This window comes from Sorghum bicolor, chromosome 9 (genome assembly GCF_000003195.3).
Source record: "Sorghum bicolor cultivar BTx623 chromosome 9, Sorghum_bicolor_NCBIv3, whole genome shotgun sequence".
Lineage (NCBI taxonomy): Eukaryota > Viridiplantae > Streptophyta > Magnoliopsida > Poales > Poaceae > Sorghum > Sorghum bicolor.
The window spans coordinates 43,458,368-43,467,776 of NC_012878.2; the positions used below are offsets into that span (position 1 = coordinate 43,458,368).

General features: G+C 40.0%; 1 long non-coding RNA gene across 1 annotated transcript; it reads right to left on the minus strand.

Annotated features, from left to right (window-relative positions):
* On the minus strand, positions 880–2,740 carry LOC8083770. The gene is made up of 6 exons (XR_002447998.1): positions 2,001–2,740; positions 1,639–1,917; positions 1,454–1,564; positions 1,287–1,371; positions 1,098–1,190; positions 880–981 (listed from the first exon to the last, which is right to left on the minus strand). It is a non-coding gene; the product is annotated as an uncharacterized LOC8083770 (long non-coding RNA).

Here is a 9,409-nt window from a genome sequence, read left to right on the forward strand (position 1 = left end):
TTTAAAAAAGCCAAAAATCATTTTCAAGGCCAGTTATCATAGCATAACCGTTTCTAAAAATGACATTTTTAGGAGCGATTTAGAAGCCCATAGTTGCAGATACCCAATCTTCAGTGACGGAGGCATTGCAGTGCGCGATTGCACCGACCACCTCTAAAAATCTGTTTTAGCCACCACTAAAGAAAATTTGTGTAGAAAGTGTTTATAATTGAAATAATCTATGAGTATATGTGTCATTTGGATGTTTCCAAGTTGTCTTAGAATTTGTAGAATGTCATATATTAATGCTACTAAATGCTAAACCATAGATGAATGAATATCGAAATATTTCCTGTCCTTTGTTGCCACTAGTACACAGAGGTACTATACAGGCGGCTCACAACCCCTTTCTACAAGCGGATTGACGAACCGCCAGTGGCTATAGGCCTGTGGAAACTTTGTTTCCACAGGCGGGCGGTTCTGTTATGTGAACCGCCTGTAGAAATTAATTTCTGCAGGCGGTTCGTTTATGTGAGCCGCCAGGCGGTTCTCATAAGCTCACCGCCTGTGGTAAGATTTTCCAATTTAACCCAATTTCCAAATTTTCCCTGCAAACCCTATTTTTAATATTATATATATATATATATATATATTATACATTAATATTGAAACTATGTTAGGCTAGAAGATTCAACCAATGCAACATGCAATATATTTATATATAACATTACTTTGTACATAAAAATTATATTAATTACAAACATCACACATCAAAGTTTTTTGTTTACAGACATATGAGGTTTCACATCTGAAACCTCTGCTCTAATAACCCGATCGAGATAGCTTTAGCCTACTAATATCTCTTAGCGCTCTAAACTCAGGCTTTGCTAGGACGCTGGTCGGGTCGTGATATTTCCCTTCGGTGGGAATAGCTTCTCTCAAGAGAAAAGTGTAGAGGTCCTCAACTATGTTGTATAGAACAACTTGAGTCACGCTCTTCGTCTTTTCCAACTCATGTTGCAGCAGAGGAAGTTAGAAACATCATAAATTTATAGTTCATAACACATGCTTAGCAACAAAAAATGACACAATTATATAAACGACTATTAGAGCATTACCTTAGAAGGGTTAGTTACATATCTTCCGGTCTCTCTCATAAACTCGTAGACGTAGAATCCACGGTGGACCGATCCGACTGGTTGCTTATGGCACTGATGTATGACGAAAAAGTGGATATTTATTAGTTGCAACATCGTCATATACATTCCATATTTATAAAAGACAGCTTGTGATATTTTGGTACGTACCGGCCATTTATAAAATAATCTCAATGGCTGCCCTGGTTCTGATGAACCGCACCTTCCACCTTTGATCTTATAATACCTATAGGCCCTATAGTATCGAATACACAATCCTCAAATTATTCTGAAACTCTTATAAAAGTAGGTATGAATATTTAATTTACTCAACTTACCGTTCCAAATGTATAATGAATTTTGCATAACTTGAAGGATCATAGTCTGCAGAGTATAGGACTAGCACACGTCCTACACTAGGATTAATGAGGAGGCAGATCCAGTGGTCCCTGAGAGAATCGAATTTATGATGCAAGTGCCCATTAAATTACTAATATGATGATGAATACAAACTGACACTTACCCAAAGTTGTATGGGGCAACAACACATTCTCAATCTTGATACTTGAGCAGTGCCAAGGCTATGTAGAAGTCGTACTTACATTCATAATCTAGTCGATTTTCATCTATTATCTTCTTACGCTCAGCGGGATCTAAACCTTGTAAGGAGTCGTGTTTGTCTTTGATTCTAAAGTTGTGCCGCTCCTCACATATCTTCATCGGGATCACATACGCAACACTTTTACTAGCAGACCTATCCGGATCCGAACCGTACCGCATCTCTTGTTGTTCAAAATTCATTCTGCAAGGAGCACTTGTATGTTAGATGTTGAAAATTGATGCAACTCATGAATAATAACACAAGATAGTACGAGTGACACTTACAATGCAAACACGGTTACCAGCTGCACGTCCACATGTCATCGAAGGTAACGATTGCCTTTGTACGCTCATTGTTGAATGCTTTTGGTGGTATAATCACATTGATCGTGTCAATGCCTACAGAAGTTGCTCTCATATACCAGTCATGCATCCTTTTTATACCAGCTGGGATCTTTTTGAGTTTGTCCCAACTAAGTAGTGGTCTGCCTGGCTCATATTTAGTAGGGACAAATTTGTAATCATCCTTTGTTGGTGGCCTGATATTGACAATACGTGTTTCAAAGCTTTTCGTCCCCTCCTTCTCATGCTCTGCCAAGTCAACAAGTTTTGAAGTGCGGCTCCTTGCAATTCCGGACAAAAATAGGGTCGTACCAGCGGCCTTCTTCTTTGGCTCGTTCAGGGAAACCAATTTGGGGACCGAGAATTTTGTTTTATTTGGTTGCGGTGGTATCTTATCATCATTTTTGGGTGCCGGTGGTGTGGAAGATTGCGGTGTTGAAGCATGGGGTTTAGGTGATGGTGGTGAAGCCTGGGGTTTAGGTGATGGTGGGGGAGTGGGTTTTGATGGTGGCGGGGATGGTGGTTGAGGCATTATTGGTGATGGTGGTGGTGGGGATTGTGGATGCAAGATTGGAGAGGTTGGTGGAGTGGAAAGAGATGTGGGATGGGACAACTCCTGAGTCTGCGGCACTATTGATTGAAACTAAATATATATCTTTATATCACTAAAAAAATTTGAGAAGGAAACATGGAAATGGTGAGAGGAGAGGCAACATCTTAAGCAACCTCATATATGAAAAATGCTTATCGCATAATTAAATCAAATTTACATAAAAATAACATCCTAAACAATATAATTTAAAAAACTAAAAAGAAAACTTATCTTTCTCTATCTTCCCAAGCATGGAAACACCATTCATGGAAACTACTACATATATATTTCTTGGATTCACTAATTAGAGAAGGAAACATAAAAAAGAAGAGAGGAGAGACATCATCTAACCATCTTAAGCAACCTCATTTGAGCAAATATAGACCATACCTAGCTATTCTACTCTCTCCCTCTCATGGTGAAACCCTAGATCCAAAAAGTAGCTCAAATTGAGCAAGAGGGCACAAAAAGAGGCATTAGAGGCATCAACTAACCTTTCTTAGCCACCTCCTTCCAAGAAATGAAGATCAAAACCTCCCCCTTTGTATTTTGAAAAATCTGGACCTTCAAGATGGGCTGCAATGGAAGGTGGCTGTGAGCTACAGTTCTGCCCGAGGAGGAAGAAGAGGGGCTGGGGGTATTTATAGGAAGATAAATCACAGGCGGTTTGTTATGTAAACCGCCTGTGTAAATCAATTAACACAAGCGGTTCACATAACAGAACCGCCTGTGTAAATGGTTCAAGAACTACCCAAAATGCATATCCAAATAGGTATCAAGGAATTCAAGATAACAATCATCTATGATTTCACTAGGGTTGTCAAGGTGGACACATGCATATGATATATGTATTAAAAAGTGTGTAGGTAACAAGGATGGTCCCAAGTTATACTTGCCTTGATCAAAACTTTCCTATTGTTCCTACTGGTCATCAAAAGATTGGCCTTGATCACCAACATATTGCTCACCGTCTATACTCGATCATCAATCAACAACACGCATTCCAATGGAGACAATCATACACAAAGCAAACAAAGCTATAATTAGAACAATACACCAACAATGATAAAACAAATGTAAGATTCCAACACATATGGTATGTCCATAAAAAATGCAAGATTCAAGCCTCAACCATCTATCCCATATATGATCCTTTGTCACAATGAGATGCACACTTTTCAAATTGGTATCAAGTGATTTAATTGGTATCACATACCTCTTATAGAAATTGATGACAAAGGGGGAGAAGTTGGAACAAAGATATGATCATGGGAGATGTTAGACAATAAAAGATGGGAAGTTGGTTTGAACATGGACATGGACCAAGAGAGAGCAACATTGAAGAAAAAGATGGATCAGAATTCTTGAACATGAGAAGCACACAAGTAGGGGGAGCAAGCTCATGAACATTGATTGTTTGCATTTGATTTTTGATGGATCAAAATTCTTGAACATGAGAAGCACACAAGTAGGGGGAGCAAGCTCATGAACATTGATTGTTTGCATTTGATTTGTGCATATTAATGTGCTTGCTTGCATTGCATAAGTTTTTAAATACAATATGCATGCTTGTGTGGTGTATGCTAGTTATAGAACTTGATTGATGATATGATAACTATTGGTATTTCTTATGCACAGTTAAAATATAAAGGATTCCACAAGCGCACAGAAAACCATTGTAGCATTTTACCGAGAGTATTCTAGGTATCGTTATTTATATTTTACCACTAGAAAACAATGGATAAAGATATTGATAGTTCACCATCATGTATCTACTAATTAATATACCAACTAGACTAAAGTAGGGGTAAATAATAGATGATAGGAATTATGCATATATGACACACACCAGAGAATTCTATGATAAAAGAGTAGATAGCTAAAGTGAGAGGACAACGGGAGAGTTTAAGGTTCATAAATACTTCTCTATTACTAGGGTTCTATAATAACTAATTCATGGTAGGTAAAGCAATCACACAATAACACTTCAGGACATAAGAACACTAGTCATGGAAAGATGAGAAGGGGACTAGGAAGCTCCGACTACGGTCCTACAACACCAATCCAAACATGGTGGAATACGTCGGCCGTCAGGGCTGTCACCACCTGGGGCTACCACAACTATCCATAGAACTGGATGCAATCTCAGGCAACCTATAGTCTAGACACCATGTCTCTACTACAAATTACTACTCTAATCACAATTAATAACTAGAGCACCCAATGCGGGCGGAGATCCTATGCTAAAGTATAACAACTATACTAACCAATCAAATGTAATGCATAAAAGTAAATAGAGAAGATAAAATATATTAAAGCATAAGTCTTACAAGAAAAGATACAAAGATATACCAGAACTCTAACGACTCCTCTGAAGACTCCTCCAGAAGATTCCTCCAGAACCCAGGCGTAGCGCCGCTCTCCCTAACTCTCAACTAGAACTAATCTACTACATTGGAAAGTTTAGTCTTAATTCTCTAGAGGTGAGAGGTCATCCATTCGAGGGATGCCTCTACATCTCCATAATGTGGTGCCCCCATGGAGGGGGTCTACCTCTTTATTTATTAGCCTAGTAAAGCCTTCCACCTCTTCTAGACAGGCGATGTGGGACTAATTCTTTTATCTTTGCTCTGTTGGACTATTATACATCAACTTGGGCCTTCCAATCATCCCTCATGTGAGCCCACTTAAGGGAGCAGCTTGGAGCGCCTCTCTTGGGCCTCTATCATGCCATATGAGCCTATTCTCATGTCATGGGTTTTCCTTGGGCGTGGGGCCCATTAGTGGTAATTCTCCTTTTTTTAGTAAAATTAATATCTTTTTTTACTATGGACTCCAAATATAGCAAATGATATGTCCGTTTCGATCGTCTCGACGAGCCCATCGCAATGGTATAGTCCAAATACTCATTTGACATACTTTTATTTGATGGAAATTGCATATTCCTACAAAACAAGTGAGAATACCAAAAATCATGGAACTTGTTAGAATCAAACCCTACAACTATGCTTTATGGTTGATATCATGTTGTATTGAGCAATAGTTGAGGGTATAAAATAGGCATTAAGGACAGTCAACAAGTTCCCCCAAGCTTACCCTTTGCTAGTCCCTTAGCAAAGCCTAACTAGTAAACTTGGATCAAGAGTTGCTACAATACTTTCACGCCTCACAAGTACACAAGTATTCAAACAGGGACTCCCCTCTGAATTAGAGTGAACTATTCTGACTCAAGGCTCACCCATTTTACCTTTCACCATGGGGCTTATAGCTATCACTTTGGTCTTGGGCAGTTGAAAGACAAAACAGTTAAGTCGAGCACTATGCTACCTGCTCTTTGATCAACTATTATTCTAGCGTTTTGAAAGATTTTCAAATAAAACTTAGAGTTTCCTTGTATGACACTTTCCAGTCTCTCATATGTGGTATTTTTGGATCCTCTCTAAGGCAAGTGAGTATGTCTTCTCTCTGCTCTCAGAATATGTGGTATTTGTATCACTAAGACATAGTTGCCTTCTCTCTCTCACCCTACTTCTAATTAGCTTATGTGGAGCTCATAAGTGGGAAAGATAATTCAAACCTACTCGCATGTATTGCATAGTTAAACCATGGATCCAGAGAAACTAATTATACAATCAAGTCATATGTGCATGTAAGTGTAGTGAATGAAGTGAATGATAAGAATGAAAGTGGTAATGAGGGGGTGATAACTGATGATGAATATCTTATTCTACAATTTCTCCTTGGAGATAACATACTTCCCTAATCTGAGAACAAGGATTTGGCTGTCTTTCTTTTCTTTTGCATTGGGACTTTTGTCCTCTTTCTTTCTTTTCTTTTTTTCTCTCTCTTTTTTTAGAGATCAGCCATCCCTTTTAATTCAATGATAACAGTATGGAGTATCAACTAGGATAACTGGGGCTTTATTGGATAAGTAGAATAAGACATTGAATATTTTTGGATGTCTTCTCCTAGTGTAGGAGTAGAACATTTCCTAAGTGGATGTGGAATGTGTGTGGGTGAATGAAGGAATGCATACTCCTAGGGTAGGAGCAGCATAGGTACGTGTCTCTAGGATAGAAACAACATAGAGTGTAGTGTGTATATGTGGGTGGTACTTCCAGGAACAGAAGTAGCACATAGTGAATGTGGTGGATGTAAGTGGTTGCATACTTCTGAGGACAGAAGTAGCTAAGATCAATGGATGGAGAGCACATAATATTGACTTTAACTGCATGACTAATTCCTTAGGGTCTACACAGCTTAACTACTCTCAATGCTTATAGGTTGAAATATAAGTGGAGATTTTCCTAATCTAGTAAGCATGAGTAATTAGCTATGGTAGGAATTTTAAAACTGTAACACCCAAAATTTTGATTTCAATTAATAGTAATTAATTTGATTATTTAAGAATTTTTGTGAGCATTTGAATCTAGCAAAATAAATAATTTTGTACAAATTTAAAATTCACCATAAATTTAGAAACATGAATTTGCATTCATGCTGGGGCATATTTTTATTTTGTGCTGTGAGACTTTGGTTTGAAGTTAATTATGTTCAAAATTCTATTTGAAAAAGGCTTTGACAAATAAAATAGAAAAAAAAGAAAGAAAAAAACAGCCGAACTAGGCCTGGTGGCCTGCTGGCCGAGAGGCCCAACCAGCCCAGTCCCCCTCGCTCTTTTCTTCCCCCTGGCTTTCTCCCCGGCCCGTTAGCGTGGCCCGCCTAGCGGCCTGGCTCAGCGCCGCGCGCTGGCTTCCCCCTCCTCTCTCTGGACCCGCCGACATCTAGGCCCCACCAGGCGGCGCCCGTCCCCTTCCTCCAGACAGGTTCGACCCGAACTCGGCCGGGACGCACTCGATCCCGTGATCCTCGGGATTTCTTGACAAGCGTGTGCACCGAGTCCCTATAAAGGTTGCTAGCCACGCCCCGCACTCCGTTCTTTCAACCGCGCCGCGAAATCAAGCCCTAGGCGCGCTAAGCGAGCCCGGTTGGGATCTAGCCTAGGTCGAGCCGCCCCATCACGCGCCGTGAGCCCTCGGTTCGCTCTCAAGCTGATGTTTTCCCCCAGGTGAGCTCGCGTGAAGCTTGGCTGTGTTTCGGTGCTCTCGGTTTTGTTTGGGGTGGACAGCAGGGCGGGTTTCGTGAAGCTCCGGGGAGCCTGTCCATGGCGCCGCCGCGCCGTTCCTGTGCTCCGGCGGCCGGCCGCCGCTGGTTTCCCCCTGGCGATCGTGAGCCGTCCGATCGCAGATGAAGGGATAGGATTAGAAGATACCTTTTCATAGTGAATCTTCATAAAGAGTCCCTGAAAAGATTCGCTATTTACCCCGCGGTCCCTGGCGCCCTGGAAGAGATTACGTTTTCTAAGTTTAAAAGCGTATTCGTTCAACTCAGTTTACGTTTTCAGATATTTACAGTTTTGCCACTGATTTTGTTTTGCTCATAAAATATTCATTTTAATTCCGTTTTTGTCCATTCAAATTTCGTTAGATTCGTATTTACGAGCTCTACATGTTAGAAGTATTAGTTTACTGTTTTGAAACTTTTTATTTTCGCACTACCATTTAATTAATTATTTCTTTCATATCTTCTCCGTTTTAATTCCGATTTTCGTGAACTTTACGTTTGTGTGATCGTAGCGCTGCGTAGAATATTTTCATAAACTTTTATCTTTGATTTCTCACTGTTGGTGTAATGTTCTAATTATATCTTGTTTGCTTTGTGTATGATTGTCTCCATTGGATTGCGTGTTGTTGATTGATGTTTGGGAATAGACGGTGAGCCGTACGTTGGTGATCAAGACCAAGCCTTTGAGGACCAGCAGGCTCCGGAGAGCTTTGATCAAGGCAAGTATAACTTGAGATTATTCTTGTTACCTATACACTTTTAATACATATATCATATGCATGTGTCCACCTTGATGACCTTAGCAAAATCATAGATGATTGTTATCCTGAATTCCTTGTTACCTATTTGGATATGCATTTGGGTAGTTCTTGCTAGTGCTTGATTATTAATCCATGATCTTGTGACATGAATATTTGAATATACAATAAACAATAAAATAAGCTTTCTAGCAACTTGAATATAAAGGGTGGAAAGAACTCTGGCTTTTGCTGGATTGATCTTGACCCTCCATAAGGACTTATCCCTTGGCAAAAGCTGGGACAACTCGTACAACCATGAGGGCTATATGGCTCTGACTTTAGCTCAGTATGAAGAACTTTTCTAGCTTGTTAGAGGTTACCCGAAAGGGCGGAGGGGCTGAACCGTTTTGGGTATAGTGTGGCCTCTGTCTGTATGTGTATAGGCTGCGAGTCATTGTGCCATCGGAAGGGGGCTCTATATCTGCGCGCAAAGGAAACCTTGCGGCCCTAACATGTTAGACGAACTTTTGAAAGGCTTCATAGTGATCCCTGCCGACCTCCCTAGGAAGGGGGTTAAGAGACTAGCTACCTCGGAGGAAAGGGTAAATCACGACTCATGGGTAAAGATGTACAACCTCTGCAGAGTGTTAAATCTAGTATACTAGCCGTGCCCACAGATACGGGCGGCCCGAAAAACTGACGGAATAGATGGACACTGATGAACATGATTAATGATGATAAATGATGGTTTATTATGTTGTTTATATGTGTTATTCTTAATTCTTGTATACGTTGATCATGTGGTTATGGGATTAATTATGCTACCTTGATATTTGCTATCCAATGATTAAACATGATATCCACTATTAAAAGCTAAATGCAGTCAAATCAGTGTC